General features: G+C 31.8%; 1 long non-coding RNA gene across 2 annotated transcripts in view; it reads right to left on the reverse strand.

The window, feature by feature from the left end:
- LOC308509151 overlaps positions 1 to 23,397 on the reverse strand; it is a 189,615-nt gene that overhangs the window by 19,981 nt on the left and 146,237 nt on the right. For both annotated transcript variants that reach the window (XR_013995133.1, XR_013995134.1), the window contains one exon: positions 8,491 to 8,555. This is a non-coding gene — a long non-coding RNA (uncharacterized lncRNA). The remainder of the gene's footprint in view (positions 1 to 8,490; positions 8,556 to 23,397) is intronic.

Below are 23,397 nucleotides of genomic sequence, written 5' to 3' on the forward strand. Positions count from 1 at the left end.
TGATCAACACCAGTTTGAACTGTGCGGGTCTACTTACATGAATAAATTTTTCATTAAATACAGTCGAATGGAGTTCCTGTTAAATTAATTTAACACATATAGTTTTACAATTGTTAATCCTTACTCCTGTGAGAAACAAATATACCAGTTTGAATCTAATGTTTGTAATTTATAATTCTATGAATGTCCCTATAATAACTGCTTTAGCTGCATCTCACAATGTTTATATGTTGAATTTAATTTTTATTCTGTTCAATATATTTATTAATTTTCCTTGAGGCTTACTTTTTGACGCACTTTTTTATATATGTTTAGTTTTCAAATATTTGGAGCATTTCTAGATATATTTTTGTTATTGATTTCCAGTTTAATTCCTTTAGTCTTGAGTGTACCTTTAAATAATATTGCACTGCTTCATGTCCCTCCTGCAAAGAGCTGATGTGAATAACACTTTCACAGAAGTTCTTCAGTATTTTATATAACCTCCTAATGAGGTTAATGAAGTAAAAACCTAGAAGAGATTGTGGACACTTTTCACATTTCCAACCCCCATAGGCTTCTCCTGTTCTTGCACTGCACATTGATTATCTTCACCGATTTACCACTCATCCTAGTGGAATCCTGAATGTTTGTTACTAATAGCCCAAATGAGCCAGTGCTTGTGTTTCTCTGACTGTCTGTATTTATTTTATTGATCAGTTGGTTAGCCTGTGATCACAACTAACTACTGAGTCAATAAAATAAAATAAAATAAAATAAAATAAAATAAAATAAAATACAATAAACAACAACAAAATGAAGAAACAAAGCATGGGCATTTTCTGTTTGGCTGAATTTTTTGGTTGGTTTGTTTGTTTCAGTTTGGGATTGAAACCCTTTTCAACTTACTAGATCCTTAACAGAAGCTGGAAGTCTGGAAATTTATTCATATACTTTAATAATAAATTCCTCTCCTATTTACTTCAGAATCCCCTTAAGTATCTTTCAAATCAGAATACTAACTACTGCGTTACCCTGAAAATAAGACCTAGCTGCAAAATTAGCTCTAATGAGTCTTTTGGAGCAGAAATTAATATGACCTGGTCTTATTTTACTATAATATAAGACCATGTATATTATAATATGATATGATATGATATGATATGATATGATATGATATGATATGATATGATATATGATATGATATGATATGATACCAGCTCTTATATTAATGTTTGCTCCAAAAGATGCATTAGAGCTGATTATCTGGCTAGGTTTTATTTTTGGGGAAGCAGGGTAATATAGTCTTTGAAAAAAATACATGCTTCTTAAATGTAGAAAGCAAAATTAATTTTGGCATGACAAATTATATAATACCAGGTTGAAAATGTATAATAATCAGGTAAAGTATGAGATAATATAATGAGTAAAGAAACTGTAAATTAAAAAAAAAAGAAAAGAAACTGTAAATGTTTAGATATATATAAAAAAAGAGTAACTATGTGGCATGAATTTGGCTTAAATGTGAATTAATACTTACAGTATAAAGCCAGGCTACAATTAGTTATTTGGCTAATAAAAAAGGGATAAGATTAAATCAAAGAAATTGATAGGTGAAAACAAAAAAAGCAGGTGTTGGCACATATTAATGATTAATCAATTCAATTGTTATAAGATATTTAAGAAAATATTAGGGAAAAATATATATACACATATACACGTGTGTGTGTGTGTGTGTGTGTGTGTATCCATGAAATGATGGATATTAGGGATAAGACGTTGTAGTAGTTATTACATGGATTAATGATTATAAGAATCAATCTTTGGCTTTATATGAAGATTTCAAGGTAGCTATGTTACTCCAAGTGAATAAGTTCAACCAAACCTTTTTCTGTCTTAGAATAATTGTGCCTCTGCAATCTTGATGCTATTACAAACTGGGAATCAATATTTACCACTATAAGTTGTGGCTTATAAGAGTACTGATTATTATGAGTTGAAGTCTATTAATAATACAGGATTTTTCATATCAAGAATATTAAGCAGATGATATGTTAAAATTCAAAACATACTTCATAGTGAAGAAAATCAAGACCAGGGATGATTCAGGTCTAGGCATATGACAGTTCTGTGAAGCAGAATAGCCTAGTGTGGAATGTCTGAGTCCAAGGTACGAGAAGAAATTTCAGGAAGATGAGCAGTACACAGTCAAGGAAATCCTGAGTAAGCTATACTCTGCCGCCTCAAGCAGTTCGTGGGATTACAGTAGTAGTGGCAAAGGGAGAGAAAGGTGCAGGTACACTGACTAAAATTTGAAAGGCAGCACCTTAATAAGAATCTAGATATAGATCTTACCATAAATACTAAAGAAGTAGAAGCTTGTCCACAAAGACGCTGCTAGTGATTTTGTGGTATACTTTTGCAGCAAAAATTACACTAAGGTTGAGTTATAGCAGAGTAGATACAAACCAATCAAAATAGTAGTAATGACTCCATAGTTGGAGTCTATTGTTAGGACACAAGGGATTACTGATACAGACTGAATTGCATTCCCTTGAAAATTCATGTATGAATGACCTAATCTCCAATGTGGCTATTATGTGGAGATGGGGCTATTGGGTGGTAATTATATTGGATGAGGTAGAGCCCTCATGATGGGATTAGTGGCTTTATCAGAATATGAGAGGAGATTGATCTCTTCTCTCTCTCTCTCTCTCTCTCTCTCTCTCTCTCTCTCTCTCTCCCCCACCCACTCCAGCCCCTGCCCCTCCTATGTGAGGACATAGAGAGAAGGTGGCAGTACATAAGCCAGAAACAGGGTTCTAAGAATTGGCCAGCACCATGACCTTGGATTTCTCAGCTTTCATATTGTGAGAAATAAATATCTGTTGTATAAGCCACCCAGGTTATGGTATTTTGTTACAGCATCCTGATCAGACTAACACAGTAATAAATATAGGTTAAGAACTCTAGTAACCTAATGCTATTTAAACTTTAGATTCAAAATCAATAACCATAGTCAGTAACTGAGGAAATATCCACATGTCTAACTGAATTCAAACAAGATGGCAATGGAGATAATTTTGTTTTCTTTCTATACTTCCTTTTAAAAGAAGAGGAGGAGTAATTTTTAACTACTCTTCCAAGGCACAGGCAATTACCAGTCTGCTTTTCTCTCCCCCAGAATTTTTTCATTCTCTGTATTTTCTTATCACTGCACGGTAGAGATTTCAGAAGAAAATTTGAGTTCCTGGATTTCTTCCTTTCCTGCTCCCTGACAATTCACTTCATAAGCTATGGAAAAGTCTTTTGATTCTTTTTTGGAATCATGATGAAATGTGCCTAGCTCATTTTCTGTGCCCAGCTTTTTGTTTTGTTTTGTTTTGTTTTTGTTTTTTGTTTTTTTTTAATCTCGACGTTTGCTGAGCATTTTTTGTTGTTGTAGGACTCTGTATACACATGATATGTGATAGGTTGCAACCCAAATAAAGAGGTTATTCTTGCCCTCTTCCTTCTGGGATTCTATTGCATATATCCATGAAGCTTCCATTATTGTGAAGTATTCACTTTCATCACTTAAGTGATAATGAGGACAGAAATTTTTAAGCATTGGAAAAAAATGATGGATTATCTTTCAAACAGCTGGCATTAAACTATGATGGAATAAAACACTACAAATATACTGAAAATTTCAAATTTTAAAAGCCTTACATTTTCTGGTATAAGCTTGTTCAGTTTTTAATTTTTCACTTAATAAGGGTTTCCGGACCCATCAGTGATCATCCTGACAAAAGCTTCCACTTGCAGGAAAATGTTCATTATTTTAGTGTTCTTAAATATAGAAACATTAGAATAAAGATGAATTTTTATTGATCCATTAAATACTCTTACTGATTTGCTTATATTATGCTTCATTTTTAACATTTTTTCTGAATGTTTTGCTGTCTCTGTGTACAAAGTTAAAAGAGATTATGTTTGACATGCCATGCAGGAAACCTTATTCTTCTTTGATTTTGCTTCTATTTTTACTACCTGGCTGACACATACTTGGTTCAAGGAGGCAGAGCCATCTCATCTTTCTACTTCCTTGATTCCTCCAAACTGCTGTTTTGTTTACTGTGCTTTTGTGGATGTTCTTATAACATGTTTATGGCACTGAAATTGAGCTGGACTCAGGCCAGATTGACATAGAGCACTGCCATTAAAATGAGCTTTTATGACTAGAGGAACTGGTGGCCCTTCTGTAGTGTATTTTCTTTCCATTAGGCATGAAGATTGCCTTATGGATGACTCCATTGAAACTCCTTTACTAATTGAATGCGATGCCTGACAAGAGAGTCTTGGGTATCCGTAAACTAGAACAGTCTACCTTGAACAGGCTGATATTTTATTTATGTTGCACTCTCTTAGCTCCTCTAGAGAGTCTGTTTCTCAGTTCAGTTTTTCAGTTATCCCATTGATTTTGGCAGGACCAAGATACTCAGCCTAAAAATACATTGTGTGCATGACTTAAGTTTTTAAGATCTTCGCACCAATCAAGAGTTGAGAACTCTAAAGTATTGGACACAAAATCAGGTAATGTTGCCAAAGCATTCTGTGGTGCAGTAATAGTCAAAGTCTGTGCATATAGAGTCACCCAGGGGGCTTATTAAAACATTCAGAGACTGTGATTCAACAGTTTTGATAATGGTGAGGAACACATGTTTTAACATGAATTCTCAGGGGACTTTCATGCAAGTTGCTGGCCAGTGTTTTATGAAAAGTAAGTACACTGGAGTAAGTTTGATGATATCGGGTTAGTGAAACCCAGCTTTAATTTTAGCTGGAGAATTTTCTAATATTGTAGGGTCACTGTGAGTATTAAAAGCCTGGCATAACTGTTCAATAAATGTTATTTTCTTTCCATTAGCCAGTATTTTGTTTAATCCAAGAAACATATTAATACTTTTATATCGCTCAAAGTAGAGCTCCTTCTAGTTAAATAAATGTGTGGAGTCTTTTAGCTGAAAGGCTCCTCCAATATATTATATGTAATATTGACTTTTTGAAGAAAAGAGGTTTTACTTAAATTATGTGTGTCCATTCCTCAACACAGCATATACTGTACTTATGTTGATACTCCCACCCTCTCAATTTGTGCTAATTCTTTGAATCTTTATTTTTAAATATTTCATCCTACAGATTTTATTTACACTGGATTTCATTTTAATTTTTTTGTCATCTTTGAAGTAATATATAAAATGATTCTCCAAATTTAGAACACACACAGAACAGGTACAACTCTATCCTTTGATTGAAACGTATTTGACTTGCTATGAAGGGCAACCTAACCATCTTTTTAACAGCTTGATTTATGAAGTCATAATAGTAACATGATAATTCCTACCAGTAAGCAGGAATTATATGGTCACAATAATAGGGAAATATAAGATGAGAGAGGATTGTAAAAGGCTTAGTCTTCTAAAAAATTCTCACCAATCTGAAACTTTTATAACCTCCCAATTGTATTGTAATTAATGCTGTTGTAGAGAATTATCAACTTAAGTACATTCCAGCAATCAAAGTTGAAATTATTTGCAGAGGAAACTGTACAATTGTATCCTGGAAAAAATATTTATGCCTCTCCCCATTCCCCCAAAAGATAAAATAACCTTGAAGATTAAAATAAGAAAAGTTTCAGAACATGATTGCATATTTTCTAATGAAATGACAAAGTTGTTTCCATTTTAGACAGTGTTTTTGACAAAGTTCCATATCTGAGGTTAATTACAATGTCTTAAGGGCACAAGTCTTGAAGGAGAGTAGAACTGGTTCAGGCAATTGAAGAAAAAAAAGAATTAAAAATGTATATGGGTAAGATAACACAGTACAGGGCAGTAAATAAGAATAAAAGTGAAAACAGGTAATCAGGTTATGAGTTACTCTAAAACTCAAATAAGCAGCATATCACCATCAAAATGAGTTGTAAAAATGTGTAAATGCATGTCACTAATTTTTTCTAGGTTATGTCCAAATAACTATTGCAATAATAATGATTAAAAAGAAGTGTCAATGCTTCTTCAGAATTGAACAACAAAAGTCAGTTTGCTCTTATATGAAAACATTAGTATTTACTGGTTCCCTGTGTAGTCACTGTTGGAATTTAGCAGAAATTTATGAAGGATGAAAGTGATTTGTATACCCCAAATAAATAAATGAGCAACACTACTGGGAGGAAGGACTTCGCACTTCTCATTTCTTTTAGTAATGAATAATTCTCCACACCCCATCTAAAAAAGGAAATTTTTGTGTTTAGCTCTTTAGCCAGCTGACAAGTTGACATCATCATAATGTTCTTATAATTAATCATAATAAAAATCACAATGAAGCATGGACTGTACTCAAAAGAAAAAAATTTGTAAATTAGAAATTAGTAGGATGCTTTGTCATTGTTACTTCTAGGCTTTTCTGGTATACTGCCACTTATCAAACAAATTATTTAAGGTCTATCTATATCCCCCAAATAGAATTAGGTTCTTCTAGGGACCAAAGATACACTTGAGTTAACAATGTAGTTTAAGAATTGAAAAAAAAAAGTATGCTCACTTATATCATTGAATGAATATTTACAACGTAGCATATGAAAAAGGTGATCTAACAAAGGCTTGGTTTAAGAGTCTTGAGAAAATAAGAGACAATGCAGTGGGCAGGAATCATCCTTAAAAGTGAAGCATGTTGATTTTGATGTTGAACGAATAGGTATAAATATATGCAAAGAAGATAGAACTGGTACAATTATGATAGTGATTCTGAAAGTAAGCAAATTTTCTAAAGTGGTGGTTGTGTTTTTGGAAGTGATTACATGAAATGTGTGGGAAGAAGGGAGGAAAGAAGGACGGGAGGAAAGAGGAGGGAAGAGAAAACAAAGAAGGATTTGAGTAGAATTATTGAGTAAATAACATATTATATGAATATTATTTGTCACTTGTGGGAAGAATTGAAAGAATTGGAGACTAAAGAAAATTGGGGAATCATTGAAGAGATATCCAACTATGCAAAATAATCTATCCTAGAGACAATAATGGTTACAACCCATCCATTATCTCACCTTTATGCATTCAATAACCTATCTTTCCAGCTCTCTTATTTTTATCCTGACACCAATGATCCAGCGGGGATCTACATTTGCATTTTTGCTGATCAACTTTTCACTGTTATTTACTCCTCTGACATTCTTGCTCTCCAGTTTGCACAGTATACGTTCCATAATCAATCACTTTCTGAGAAACCACTCCTTCCCTTACCTTTGGACCTCCTCCCTCCACCATCCTCTCACTGTGTAATGTAACTGGGAAAATAATTACTGATTTAATCCAAAGTATCCCCTACTTTGAAACAGTATCAAAGCAGCAAAATGTGGCTAGAGAAAAATATACTACCTCAATAATTGGTATCACTTAAAAATAAAAACAACAAACATCCAATGAGTCCAAAACACCACCAAGCAACCATGTGCACTTCGGTAATTCCTTTCTCTTTAACATCCCTTTCACAATTCCATTATGCTTAACCCCCAATTATTCCTCCCGGTCATCATTCTTTTCCAATAATCAATCTTGTTTTTGAATTTTCTAGGACAATTGATATAATCAGAAGGGATTTTCCAAAATCTGACAATCTATTCATGTATGAGTATTTTGCCTTCCTGACTCATATTTAAACGTACGCATGCTAGATCTCACACTTTCTTTTTATCAGGGGCCTCATTCCAGTAAGATTCTATTGGTCTTTTGCCTGTGTTTTCTTTCTGTCATGTTTTTTTCACACTCTACTATATAAATCTATTCAGCATTAAGAAAAAAGTCAATTCTCCTCTCTTAATTAAAAGTTTCTTTTCCCACAGTATCTCAAGTAGCTATACTCATACCTCACTTATTTGCTTTCCATTGCAGCAACATTTCTCAAAAAGATTATATATATATATGAATGTGTGAATGTGTGTGTGTGTACATATAATTGCTCTCTCCTATTCCTACTATTAGAGCCAAGTTTCAACAAAAATCACATAATATATTACTATTAAGTTTCCATTAAAAACATGTCAAGCTACATGTATGTTTAAAGATATATAGAAAAGAATCACCCCGTTCAGGATAGAACTTACCTGTGTTGTGGAAAAGGGAGATTGCATCTGGAAACACAATGGAACTTCAGGTGTACTGGTCGTATTTGGTTAGTATGCAAATGTTAATTATGTATAATCTTGTATTATTTTAATTTAAAAATAAGTCTGGATAACACTGAAGTAAATGTAGAAACAACTATAGAAGAGGGATTTAACGAGAAATGTATTTTCCTTCACGTGCTCCAAACTAGCCAAGTCTTATTTTCTCATTCCCTTGCCTCAAGCACAGACCACCAACCCCATTTTTTAACAAATAAGTAGCTAAAGCATCTCCGTCTCTTTTGTAATTGCCTGAGAATGCTGAAAAGATGAAGACAGTCATCCACGGGTGACGTGAACAGACTTACCCACCAAGCCTGAGAGCTGTTCCATGAAGCTGACTGTGATATTCTCCAGCATGGAGAGGATTCACCTGCAGGGTTAAAGAGTGGTGACTAGTCAATGAAGTTTTATCCAAAGCACATGATCGCTAAGCCCATACAAAAGTTTCGATTATGTTTCCCACAACTGGCCAGAGTCTGAACTACCACAGATTCAATCAGCTTTAATCACAGTCATTGGGTAGTAATGGAATGGGTAGGAACAGTGTTTGAATTATGTACTGAAATTAAACTTTCCCTCCGCCTATTGGAGAGGTCTTCAGGATTTAAATTTATTTCAGTACTTAATACAATATATTTGTGTGTTTTCTTTCCCTCCACATCCAAATTTATAGACTAAAATTCAAAAAGTACCAACATTTTCATTTAACCAAAATAACAAAAAAACATAATTTGTGATTTCTGAGGTATTAGCATCTATGTTCCATGATTTCCTACTATATAACTTCCAAAGAAGTCATTTTATAGTAAGTGTGCATATTATTGTAGGTATCTATATGTCAGCTGAGGAACTTTTTGATGAGCGTTTTCATATTATACATCAAAGATTAGAAGGTAAATGCATTTTTGAAATATTTGTAATATGTCTACACCAAACAAACTACTGGCATATTTATAGGCAGCAACTCATTTTATTCTTTTCAAAGCCTTAATTTATCAAGTGAGTTTGGGCTGAATTTCTCCTTCCTCTCCTCCTCATCTTTCTTTCTGATTTATATTTCAAGGACATCATCATGCTTTGCAAAATTCTAAATGCATAAATGAGTTATTGTTCTAAATAACCTCTTCCTTTAAAATAACATTTTTTAAAACACCAAAATAAAAATGTACCATTTGTAGAATTTATCTGATTATATTAAAAAGGACAGAAATTAATTCTTCATCTTCTGGGGTATAAAAATATGACCCAACCTTAAGAAAACATTTTATTAACCCCCATCAATTTATTAGTTCTATTTTTAATTATGAGTAAAACTGCAATCCTGAGGAACTTTTTGTTAAAAGATCTGCATGAGAGAGTATATAATGCATGTGTAATTACACATACAAATTAGAGTTCTGAATAATAGTATCATTACTTTGAGAAACTACTGAGAAAATAAATGGAGCCCGTTTTCTACTTATCAACTGCTGAGTGTCCTAAGCATTTGTCAAGACACACTCACTAATTTTAGAGTTAAATTGAACAATTTTTCCAAATTGCCATGAAATTTAAAAATCCATAGAAGTAATTCTTCTCTATTTAATCAAACTAAAAGAGCCCAAGATTCCTTGGTGCATAATATGAGATACCATGATTTTAATTAATAATTATGGAAAAGTATGCACCATCTTAATAGAAGTACTTTATTAAAATATTTATAAATAAAAACATACATAATGATCATACACACAAGCACACAAATATGAAACGAACTATAAGGCTTGGTGTTTTGTTTTGTTTTTTGCCAGTGACTTTCATTTATGATATTGGTAAGAGCCTTTTTCTAGCTGAACTTTATACAGTTTTTCTAATCAGTATGTCTCTAAATTCTAGCGGTTGGTTTCTTTACGTTTTTTTCCCCCCTGCTTTCATCATTAATGAATTGTTAAATTTGAGGCTTATCACATAGAAAGCGGATCCATGTAATATATTGCCTAAACTCCACCATTTTGCAATTGAAAAGAGCTGCAAAATGCTAACTTATCAAATTTATATTCTTGTGTAAAATGTAGAAATAGCTGTAGCCAGACACAGGCAAGGCAATTTTTAAAACTGAATATTATTTTTAATGATTAAAACTAAGTTCTGCAAAATAATTATTCATAATACGTCTTAGATATGCTTATAGTGGAAATATAATTTATCAACCCATTAGGGCTATTTTGAGAGTGCAACAGGATATTACACCAAGACCGCTGCTGTGAATTACAGCACTGTCACGGAAAATCCAGTATGTCTGGACAATCCACAAATTTCAGTGTTTTATCCATATCTGCCTTTAATAGTTAGTCACTAACACTGGTATTTTTCCAGATTTTTTTTTCCAAAATAGATCTACTGTATTAGTTTTATAAAATTAGTAGAATTTCATATATATATATATATATATATATGTATGTATATATATATATATGAAATTATGTATATATATATATTAGTTAATATATTTGCAATTGTTTCTTTCTTTATTTGACTGTTCTCTATGGACATAACATTTTTAAATGAGCAATGCTCTTTCTAGAGGTGCTGAGGAAACTGGTGAGCTCAGATACAATTCTATTTAATAAAGTATATTTCCAATTCTATTTTTCCTTATTAAAGTACACAAACATTTCAGTCCAAATATTGTTGAATGTAGTTTTTGTTCTGTTTCTCACTACTTTTCTTCTACAAATATTACACAGGACAAAACTCACCAAATGTTTTGTTTCTCTTTATGTCATTTCCCAAACTTAGTAGATATTTATACAATTATAGGCTATCCCATTTTCACTTTCTTTCAGAAAAAATAAAAAGTAAAAATATCCGTTTTACATAAGAATCACATCTAAGAATTTCTCACTCAATTTAAGATATTTCAAACCACAATTTTGGAATTTCAAACTTAAATCTAATATATAAGCTATTCTCTGATTTAATTATTTAGTTACTAAATTGAGTAAACTAAAGTTTAGTTTGTACCTTGCTGTTGTTAGGATAAATATTAATGTTCATTGATTTACAAGTTTTATTTTAAATAACTTTGACAAGCTGAAGTTCTTGGGGCTTTATATATTAAATAATTTGATAAAATGTTTCTGAGGCCAGATTTTAACAACATATAACAAAGCTTAGAAAACTCATTGACCAAAAAAAAGTGTAATAACATTGTAGACAAAAGGCTGATTTACCAAATGATTCAAGTGCTCAAATATTTCTAAAATCAAAATGATTCAAGATAGCAAATAGAGATATTGTATTTTTTAAAAATGAAGATTAGTATTTTTAAAATGTTAGTTTGGCATTTCAACTGTAGACACAAAAATAAGTGAGAATTTGGCAAGGACACCTTACAAGTATATTTTAATCACAGTAATAGTGTCACTTTTTTTACTTGCAGTAGTGCATTATGTATACAGCACAACCAATTCTAAGTGCATTTATACATTACACTTTTCTTAATGTGGTAGGGGTATTACTTTTTTCACAATAGTGCACTCCACAAAAATTGATGCAATCATTGAGGCATCTGATAACACAGTAATAATTTAATTGGGAAGTGTTCCTCTACTAGTGAACACATCATCAGATATCAATATAGGTTTTACACATCCAAACAAACATTGGGAAGCAATAATGAGCACATTAACTTAGGAGAGCAATCCTTTCATGTAAACCACAAAGTCATCTCTCTGAATTCACCTCCAAATGACAGAATCAGAAATCAAGAGTCTATCTAATTGATATGTGCATCTCAATTTCAGCATTGTGAGTTCCCACATTCCACTTCTAAGAAAATATTGCTGAGAAGCAACTTTAACTCCTTAATATTTTTCATCACTTAATTCCTGCACCATAATACCAGATATGTTCCTTACATACCCATAGTATCATTGCCTCTCAAGACCACTAACATCTCCTGAGAAGGACTGATGCAAAACTGACTTTAATAAAGACTTCCTTATAGCTGTCTGATGTGGGTAGAGAAGGATTTTCTATCAGCTTCTGGAACCTTTGGGAAGAAAAGATGCACTTTCATGGTCTAACATAAATATAAACATGTTATTTGTGTTATTTGTGTTCCAGAAAGGTATGTGAATTTTACTTCAGCCAGTTAGAAGACTTAGCTGGCCCCAGGAGTTTAGAGAGGGGGTAAAAACTGGATAGCAGGCTATGAAGCCAGCTTCCTCTGGGTCCACAGTATCTGGGCCAATGTTTTAGGGGTCTGCTGTTCTGGTAGATTTCTCACTTCAGAAGAGGTTACTAAGATCACTTAATTTGAGCATAGTGTTCTAAGAAATTAGAACTCCAGTAGGATTCTGCAATCACTGATTAGTACTTTTTATCTTATATATTCTTTGCATTCCCTATTCGTCATTTCAGTAATAAACCAAGTTTAAAGCAATCTGAATCAAGGTGGAGTGGCCACTTGACTAACCTTCCATATAGGCCAGGTTTTTGTATGCCTGGCTTCTTTGACTGTAACTTGAAAGTTTTGATCTCAGACGAGATATGCATTACTGAGTTTCGTAAACCTGTCTTTAGAGATGGAATCATCTCTTTCTACTACTGGATGATGTTATGTACCGTGGTTTTATCCTGGTTTTAAATCCCTATTGTTCTATTAACTGCGTCTCTCGAAGTAATCCTTGAACTTTTTCTTTAAGATTTTTTTTTCTTCTTCTTCCTTATTTATAGCTAACCTTTAGCTCTTTTTAAAATAAAATTTTAAATTGCATATATATACGTATAGAATACTTATAATTCATACGTATACAGATTGCTCAATTTCACAAAGAATAATAAGCACCCAAGATTACAAATAGAAAACTACTAGCATTGCAGAAGTCATCCTTTCTTCATCTCCCAGATACGTTTACTCCAAATATTACCAATTGCTCTTTTGACATTTAACATGAAAACACAGCCTGATTACGAACATTAGGTAAGATGATTCACATATATATTCTTTCCTGTTCTTGAAAGTAATGAAGAGGCTTTTACCCAGGAAATACAGTTGTTGCATTTAGAAAAGGGGAAGTTATAAGTAAATATAAAGCCACCCACATAGATGAGAGCGCTCTAAATAATAGCAGTAAGAATGACCTAATTACATATCAGAGGCTTGTCCATACAGTGAGGGGATATTTGGTGCCACAGTTAGCAAAGGCAGTGAAAATTCATGCAAGCTAATTTATTAGATACTCTTATATAAATGAGACTTATCATTGGTCACCTTATTGTCATGTTTACCTTTCAAATAAACCATTCATTATTAGGGGAATATGTAGTATTTTACTAGCATGTTCCAAATTTGTTACAAAACTTAGAAAGGAACTGTGCAACTGTATATTGCATATAGTTTTTCAAAAAGTCTTTATAAGACCTCTAAGTATTAAACATAGTTTCAGAAAAATCTTATTTTGGAAATTATAAAGCAAAAACTAAAGTATTGACATTGTAAATGAGTTTTAGAGGGCAGGAAACTTAATACCCCTCTTAGATAGAATCTATATTTCATATCACAAAACATCAAAAAAATGACCAAGTCAATCTTGGTTCTCAAGGTCTCTTTGTTTATTTTTATTTTCTCATCTACTTTTATATTATATTTGTAGTTCAAACAATGAGTTTCAGAACAACATGATAGTGTACATATCCTCAATTTAATACATTTAGAAGTCATTACTAATATTTTTTTTCCTTGTCCTGAAAATGTTGAAATGACCCCAAATGCTTTGAGGTTAGAAAGATCACTTAACTTTCCATGTCTCAATTTGTTTGATTATAAGGTGAGAACAATGTATTCCATCTACTTTGGTCTTTGGAATTTGAAGGCTTAATGAATGCAAAAAGTTTCTAAGGAGTTTGCAATAAAGTAGGCACATAAATAGTATTAATGATATGTCTGCTAGATAGCAATGACAAATGTGTGAAACGTTTTTTCCAAATATCAAAAATGTCAAAATACACACTTTTATCAGCTCTTAGCACTAACCTCTAAGAAGATCAAAGACCCTTCTCTTTTGTTGTGTAATAATCTCTAAAAGCTATTGAGCTCAAAGTTTTTAAAACAACATACCCAAATGATTTTTTAAAAGATTCATAGCATTAAGAAAAATATATATAAAAGTTTAGTATAAACCTATCAAAATAATGTCAGATGACATGCTTTAAAAGAAACAATGCTTTAAACAGTGCTTTAAAAGAAACCTACCAAATCTTTTTTGAAACAAGGTACAAATGGAATAGATACATCTGTTATATATAAAAATTGTCTCTTGTTAGTAAAGTTACATAGATTTCAGGTATACAATTCTGTAACACATCATCTATATATCACATTATGTGTTCACCACCCAGAGTCAGTTCTCTTTCCATCACCATATATTTGATCCCCTCTACCCTCATCTACCACCGCCCTCGTCCCTTACACTAAAATTATTTAATTATTAAAAAGAAAAAATATATATAAACTATATATATATAAAATATATATAAAATATATATTTATATATATAAACTAGTTTATATATAAACTATATATATAAACTATATATATATAGTTTATAAACTATATATATAGTTTATAAACTATATATATATATAAACTCTCTCTCTATATATATATATAAACTATATATATATGGTCTCTTTAGAAGTGAGGAAAGTAGCTGGAGAAGTAAGTACTCAAATGATCTTTTGTTCTATCTTTTTAAGAAAGAGGGTGATCTTCAAAATGAAAGAACAGTAATGGAAACAAAAAAAAAACACACACAAAACAAACGAGAAAACAGAGAAGAGCCGATTACAGGTCAAGAAATCACACAGGAGCCACTGGCAGTTACCCCCAAACCAGCATTCATAGTCTTTATATAATAATGAGAAAAGGAAGACTTTTTAGGAAATTATGAACAAGCAAATGAGCTCCAAATTTTAAAAAACAATATTCTGATCTTGTTCTAGATAAAATAATAGGGGGGGGGGTGATTTTTTTTTTTTTAATTTCTTGAAAGAGAAATAACACTTAGGGAGTTATAGGCCTTTTGGAATTGAAATATATACTAGAGCCCACTTGTCTCAACATAATTATTTTATAGATTATAAAATCAAAGTGTCAAAATTTTAGTGATTTTTCTGACTGCTTTGCTACCTTATAATATTTGAAAACTGAGCAACCTGTTTAACCTTCCTGTGCCTCAGTTTTTCCATGTATAAATTGGGATTAAATAACGATGACCCTTGAAATGTCCAGCATCAACTCCAAAATTTATGCATTCTCTCTACATCTTAAAAAAACTAAGACTGAGTCTATATGACTCAAGGACTCATCAGTTAATTATGTCATTTTTCACTATTTTCTATGCACATTGAGACAATAGTAGGGTGAGTATGGATTTTATCCTACTGATTTTAGCCCACGTGCTTTTCCATGTCAAAACAGGAATATTTCTGTTTCTTGTCCCCCAAGCAATGGTATCTTCAAAGCATGTTTATCCCTCCATTCCAACACTTACTTTGCTAAAGTTTGCACTTCTTCTAAAATCAGCCAGCTCCTCTGCCCAAAGTCCCCTCCCAATTCTTTCTGCCTGAACTTTCATCTCTGGTCTACTCCTCGGGTACTCTTGATAGCCTGTTGCAACAATGGTTGCAAGTAGCCACCATTGATATTTACTTAAACACATTGTCTACAGGCACAGTGGCTGAGTTTCTCACCGGGTTCCTGAAAACGCCTGAGACCTATTGCCAAATAATGTTGCAACTAATACAAAGTTGATGTAGCATTGATTGGGGGCTGGGCCGGAGACACTGTAGTAGTGATTTTTTTAACCAGAGAGTCATCCAGTGATCTCATAAAATAACTGTGATCAGGACACTCCCGATACCAATTAAATCAGAATCTCTGCACATAGGACCCTGGCGTCCATATATTTTAAGAGCTCTCAGGAACATTGTGATATGCAGTGTAGATCAAGAACTACTGTTTAGTGCAAATATCCCTTGAGATTTTCAGTTCCTTTGAAGTAGAGAGGTTTAGAAATAAAGCCTCTTCAGGGCTTGGTGGAAGTGATTGTGGTGTAAGAGCGGACACAGGCCACATAAGAGGAGAAAACAAAGCCATCCCATTAGAATCTACTAATAGCTCAGGTCATATACGTGCAGCAGTAAAAGCAGATTTACAAAGCTTTGGATTGAAAAGGAATGCAATTTCTTTTCAGAAAGCAAACCAACAGGAAAGATCCCTTACTTCTAACATCTTACTTTGAATTGGGCAGGGAACGTCAAAAATAAATTATAATTGAAAATAAAAATCAAACTGATGAGCTACAGCACACTTCCTGAAGAATATCGTTAGTGTTTCAGACTTGTAACAAAGCAATGCAATTGTTGTAAGTAAAATGTTACATTGTAAAATAAAAATGCTAGCGTGGCTTTCTATTTAGGGTTTCTCCAATTAAGTTACCATTCTCTGTGTACAAATAAAGACATCTTTTATACTGATATGTGAAATATGGCCCAAATGACAATGTTGGCAATATTAATGAAATGCTTTAAAATGTCACCATGGCATATTCTTAGACTTGGATCATTTATATCTGCCAATTTACTTCTCTTTCATTCAATAACACCTACAGGAAATAAAACTTAAATAGGTATGATGGTATTATACATTCTTATTTTCACAAAAAGTAAAATGTTAAATAATCTTAATTTCGTTTGGTTTCTCAGCCTCCAACATAATTTAATATTCTTATTGGAGTATGTAATTGTGAATTACTGCACATGCATGTATTAAAGATGGTAAAACAGCTTGTCAACTATAAAATGCCACAAACATGTCAGTTGTAAGCTAATATGGATATTGCTTAAAGATTTGTTTAAGAATATGCAGATGTTTACATGTTAAGTAGTCTAAAATTATATTGTGGGTTTTTTCTTAATCTTTAGACTAGAGGTTTTGAGCCAAAGAGTAACATTTCCATAGGTGCCAAAAAAAGCATATACACATGACTTGTATTCTTCTTCTGTTATTGGTATATAAGTATTACAATTTTAATACAGTTTTTATTTTCCTTTCTTAAAATGTGTATACATTTTTTTGGCACCCTCTGTATCTGCAAGATTTAATTACCACAGTGGAAATGTTCTTTGTGGGTAGGACAGGGAGAAAATTATAGCTGCAAATGTCTCTTAGAAGATAAATCTGTGTACTCATATATGCTCAACATAAAATAGTTTCAAAAGTCTACTTAAATATGAGTGACTCAGGTCTTTTGGTTTGTTTGTTTTTCAGTGTACAAACTCCAGTGTTTCTATATAGCATTTTCTCACTCCCTACCAGCTGGAATCATCTTTAGTCATTGGAATGCTCTCACAGTGATCAGTTCTTTAAGGGGCTCTCCCTCCAGGAACATTTTGTCTGTAACATTCACATCTCATTTATATGAATACAATTCATTCACATTCACAAACTTTCTTTTTTGGAAGCACAGCCAGGAAATAAAACTTTATTATAAGAACACTGTGTAAACTTTGTCAAGTCAAGGAGTGTGCCTGTCGTCTTCCCCTGCATGTTCTATTCCATTGCACAGTGACAGGATCATAGTTTGAGCTCAATACATTAATTGTTCAATTATTTCAATGTCATATCTATCACAATCATAACTATTATAAACAGTATTCGTATTAATCCAATTGTTGCTAACTAATTACTGACTTCTAACTGATTGAATATTCACTTCATTTTAAGTTAATTTACGCACATAGCTACATTTATGCCAAAACCCTTCTCACGTAGTGGAAATCTGTCCTCAGTTTCAAGAGTTCCAGATTTTACTTTCCAAAATGGTAGTTCCTCGAATGTATGGCTAGCTAAATTTAAACTAGTTACAATTACATAAAATTAGATTTTCAGTTCAATAGCCACACAATATAAGCTACACTTCAAGTGTTTAATAGCTGCATATGACTATAGGCCACCATATTGGAAAAAGCAGATACAGAACATTTTCCTTATTCCAGAGAGCACTAATGCACAGAATTACTTTAGATAGCAATTTTTAAGTGTTCTCATGGCTCTCCACAGTGAATATTAATTATGTCACACAATCTATATTTTAAGCTCAAGTTGAAACATGACAGGTGAAAAAAATCTATCCATAATTTTTATGTATGATTTAACAATCTAACAAAGTTAATTTTGTTAAAATAATTTATTTTTGGAGATCTTGTTGTGTAACTAATTTCCTGATCAAAGTTCTTGGTCCTGTTTTAAAAAACTTCCAATAAATATTATTTATTTATTCAAATACAAAAGAGAATTGCATCATCTACACTGAAAAGATGGGCTAACAAATTGAAATGGATTTATACATAAATTTCATTTGACTTTTTATTTAATAAAATTCATAACATTTATACCCACAAAGTTTTGTAATAGAGTTTGTTGGCAGCAATCTAAAAAAAGTTTTGCTCAAGAGAACCATAAATTCTGAGATATTTGTTAAAATATGTTTCTCTGTGCATAGAAATATCTTTGGGGAAAAAACATGTCTATGTTGAGATGCAAAACTTTACTGGTTCCTCATTATTCCCATTAGTCCCAGTATTCTTTTGTATTTTTTGTTAAAGCTTATAGACTTGCCAGAAATTATAAATCATATACATCCTAAAACAGATTATTTGATATTATTCAGTGATCTCATCTTGTTTTACATTGTCACCTATTTTCATCTCCATCCAATCTTAAGCAGTTGGCAATTTTTCAATGATCTCTTTTACTTTATGTTTTTGAAATACATAAAGCATTAGATAGAACTCAATACAAAATATTGCCATCTAGAAACAAGAGGACAAGATTTGTGAGGAAATAAGCTTTTAAACCACATTGTTTTTAGTTATACAATGTGGGAGCTGAGAGGAAATGAGTAATAAAAGGCAAAACAGTTGAGTCTCCTAGTGTGCTAAATCAAGAATTTATAGTCTGAATGATGTCTCTGTACCCTCATTCAATTTTCTATTATTGCAGATCTTAAACAATTACAAACACAGATGACATACCAATTTTCCCCTATAAATCTGCAAAAGGTAATAAATATAACATGCAAAATTTATTTTGATAATAATGTTAATGGGTCTAATGTTCTCAAAACAAAGAAAAATAATGATGTTTAAAGAAAGCAACATTTTGAACAAATGAAACTGGCTAGAAGAGCTAATATGACATATTTTTATTTTAAAATAGATAGGGCATTTACTATCCTAAAATGGTTACTAACTGCAGACAACATTGACATAAATAAACATTACAAATGTTCTCAGAAATAGAGAATGTTTTTGGAGTTGAAAAATAAATAACTATAAAACAAAACAGATTAGATTTTAATATTTGTGCAATGATATGTAATACACATAGTTTCATTAAAGAAATACTAACCATTGACATATGGGTAATTCAATTTTCCCCTGCCCAAAATACTTTAGTGTGGCTTTCTTTTTCAAAGAATCTTCCTTGAAATCTACTGAAAAATCAACCAGAGTAATGAGCTGGAGTAATATTTCTAAGTCATATAAGACAGCAATGATTACCGAGGTAGATTTTCTATTCTACGTAGTGTGTACTTTTTTATCCTACCAATAAATAAAATCAGCTTCAACTGATACATTAAATCAGCTTATTAGCTTAAGGAGTCTGAAAAATATTGGAAAAATATTAATACTAGTTAGTTTTGTTGAATAACATTAGTCAACAGTCAACAACTCTTTATTTGATTTTTTAGTTTTGATTGTATTCAGAAGGAAGGTACCATTTCCTTTTTTAATAGAACTCTATTTGAGTAAAACCTCAGCACTATTTGCATTAAAATATGTCCTACTGTCTAATTTGGTATATTAGACCTTAATATAGGAAATCATGTTAAAAGAAAACATACTACTGTGTTGTTAATATATTTTGCTAATAACATAGGCTAAACAGGTAATATAGGCATGGATATTTTTAGTGCATTTTTATTATATTCATTTGGTAAATAATTGTGAAATATAACTTAGTATTTCTTTTTGCCAATGTCATTTGATATGTTTGGCTCATATTTATTTCTGAGAATATCAGTGAAATATAAAGTGAAACCTTGGACAGAAAAAATGCAAATGCTTAAATTAAAAGAAGATATTTTAGTGATTAATCTGAAATTGAATTGGAATAATTAGGATATTTTTGTATAAATACACATGTTAAAACTGAGATACAGCTCATTTTTCCAAGTTCAAATATGAGTATTAGATTAAAAATTACAATGTGTACTATTAAAAACACCCTTCTACAGCTGTAATATATTAGATGCATCTTAATTTTAAATAGTGGAAATTTACCAAATCTTTTAAGAGTGATAGATAGCTTTCAGTAGTATATATATATATATATATATATATATATATATATATATATATATATATATAGAGAGAGAGAGAGAGAGAGAGAGAGAGAGAGAGAGAGAGAAAGAGAGAGAGAGAGAGAGAGAGAGAGATTCATATGGCAATGTATATACATATACAAGCATATACATATATAAAATTAGACTGTTTTAAATATTTTATCTAGTAAATAATTTATTACTGTGTGCAAAAAAGTAACCAATGTTAGTGAAATTAAGGAATTTATTTTTGTTTTAAATCACACTATTTAATAAATTGTTTTGTCACTTTATAAAATAAAGAATAACAGAGTATATAAAAATTATGCTGAATATATTTTATGAGAAAAAAATCTTTTTAATAATTAAATAACTTTTAAACAGGAAGGCATAACACTTACTGTTTATTCCAGATTTTCAGGTTAGCAATGTTAATTTTCATTTCACTCTTACATCTTTATAACCATCTAGAAATAAGCCATTCCATGCTTGATGTTCAACATAGTGGATTTAACTTGACTCCTGTGAAGTTATGTTTTCCAGCTATCCTCTATATTTGTTTTTTTGAATATTTAGAGACGCTGTTACACTCCTCATTCTCTGCACTTGGTTGAGAATCATTGGAGTCCATACAGAGAGAAAGGAGATTTAAAACGCTGAACTTATCATTCAAGACTTTGGTGTTGACAGAAAAAAGAATTTAAAAATGATGCAAATCTGTCTCAATTAAAATATTGACTCTAAGAATTTTTCTCTGTAAAATTTTATAAAGTCTACTATTAATATACTCTAAAATAGTTCTTCACGAATTCTGTTTAATTCTCTACAAATTGTATATTTTTGGAGGGAAAAAGAAGTATATACTTTAATAAATGCTAGTGAAAAATCCTAAGGGGAACATCTTTTTTAAAAATATAAAATTATCATGTTCAATCTCCTCACTTAATACATGATTTTTATAGCCTAGTAGTAGTAATAATAATAATAGTAATAATAGTAGCATCTTGCTCTTCAATGAAAATTCAATATTTTCCACCACACTTCGCAGAATAGAATCTAAAAATATTTTTAATGATATAGGTTTTCAAAACTCAGAAATTTCCTTTTCACATTTGTTTTCTGAAGAGTTCTGTTAAACAAACACTACTTTCTTGACAAGTAGCAAGTTTTTAGTTTCTTATATTTCTTTATTTTTTTACACATATTTTACATTATGTATTTAATTCTGACATCTTCAATCTTTTTTTTTTTTTTTTGGTGGGGGAAGGGGAACAGGACTTTATTGGGGAACAGTATGTACTTCCAGGCCTCTCATCCAAGTCAAGTTGTTGTCCTTTCAATCTTAGTTGTGGAGGGCGCAGCTCGGCTCCAGGTCCAGTTGCCGTTTTCTAGTTGCAGGGGGCAGAGCCCACCATCCCTTGTGGGACTCGAGGTGTTGAACTGGCAACCCTGTGGTTGAGAACCCACTGGCCCATGTGGGAATCGAATCGGCAGCCTTGAGAGTTAGGAGCATGGAGCTCTAGCCACCTGAGTCACCGGGCCAGCCCTCTTATATTTCTTGAGTAATTACAAGACTCATGACTAATCATATATCTCCATTTCCCTGAGACAATTCTGGCTTTTGCCTGATAGCAAGGCAGGCAATTTAATGGCACTCCTTTTCAATCCCAAAATTGTACCACTTCTGCCAGTGAATTATATGGTACCTCAACTTTGACACATCTAGCATATGCAGTTCATAGGATATGAACTTGATATTGCCAGATATTCTTTTTTTTTCTAAAGGAAGTTTGAATTTTTATGTTTTTTTTATTTTGAAAACATTGACAATTTATTCAAATACCTAAAAACTTAACCCCATATTATGTTTTGCAGACCAATATAACAGACAAACAAACAAACAAGCAAACAAACAAACAAAAACGATTTTGACCTGGGTATATAATTGACAGACACTCATGTATTCTGAGAAAGAATATAAGGAGGGTTTCTTACTGACCATTGAGAAGAAAATTAGGATCTGTTTGCTCTTCTCTTATTTTTCACCTATCAAAGAGTCATCAGGTAGATTTGAAAAATATTTCCAAAATAATAGTATAAAATAGCACTCAACTCCTGTTTGTTGACCAGAAATAGAAATTTTAACAATATTTCCTTAAGATGATTTGACTAAAGTGTACATTTATTAATAGTGGACTTTATGGTATCTCTTCTCAGTTCACTCTCCCAAATAGACCCATGTATGAATGCTATTTTGTTCTCTTCAAATTTTGTCCAACCCAGAAATTCATTAAATAATAAAGAGTGAAGTTTTTATTTATCTGAAGATGTTATTAAAAGATAGGTTTTAAGTGAAAATGAGAAAAACTGAAGGGAGAGGTTCATACACATGAGGATAGAATTGGAGACAACTGGGTTGCCAACCTACTCACTTTTGTTTACCTATTATGTGAACAAGCTATTTAAACTTAACTCTGAGAGGTTTTGGGTGAAATAAAAGAAGTAGCATCTGTAAATATTTCAGGACAAATATGATTCTATATAGAACATAGAATCATATATATATATATATATATATATGTGATTATACACACACATATATATAATAATATGTACTATATATATTATACACACACACATACACACACACACACATTTGTGTGTATTCTTTCTCAGAGGAATGTGACAAAAATGATAGGAAGAGAGAGGTGTTTTTAGTGGATAGTATATATTTCAAAGGACATTGATACTGAGAGTGTATTGTAATGACCAGAAGAC

The sequence above is a fragment of the Rhinolophus hipposideros genome (assembly GCF_964194185.1).
Source record: "Rhinolophus hipposideros genome assembly, chromosome: 16".
Lineage (NCBI taxonomy): Eukaryota > Metazoa > Chordata > Mammalia > Chiroptera > Rhinolophidae > Rhinolophus > Rhinolophus hipposideros.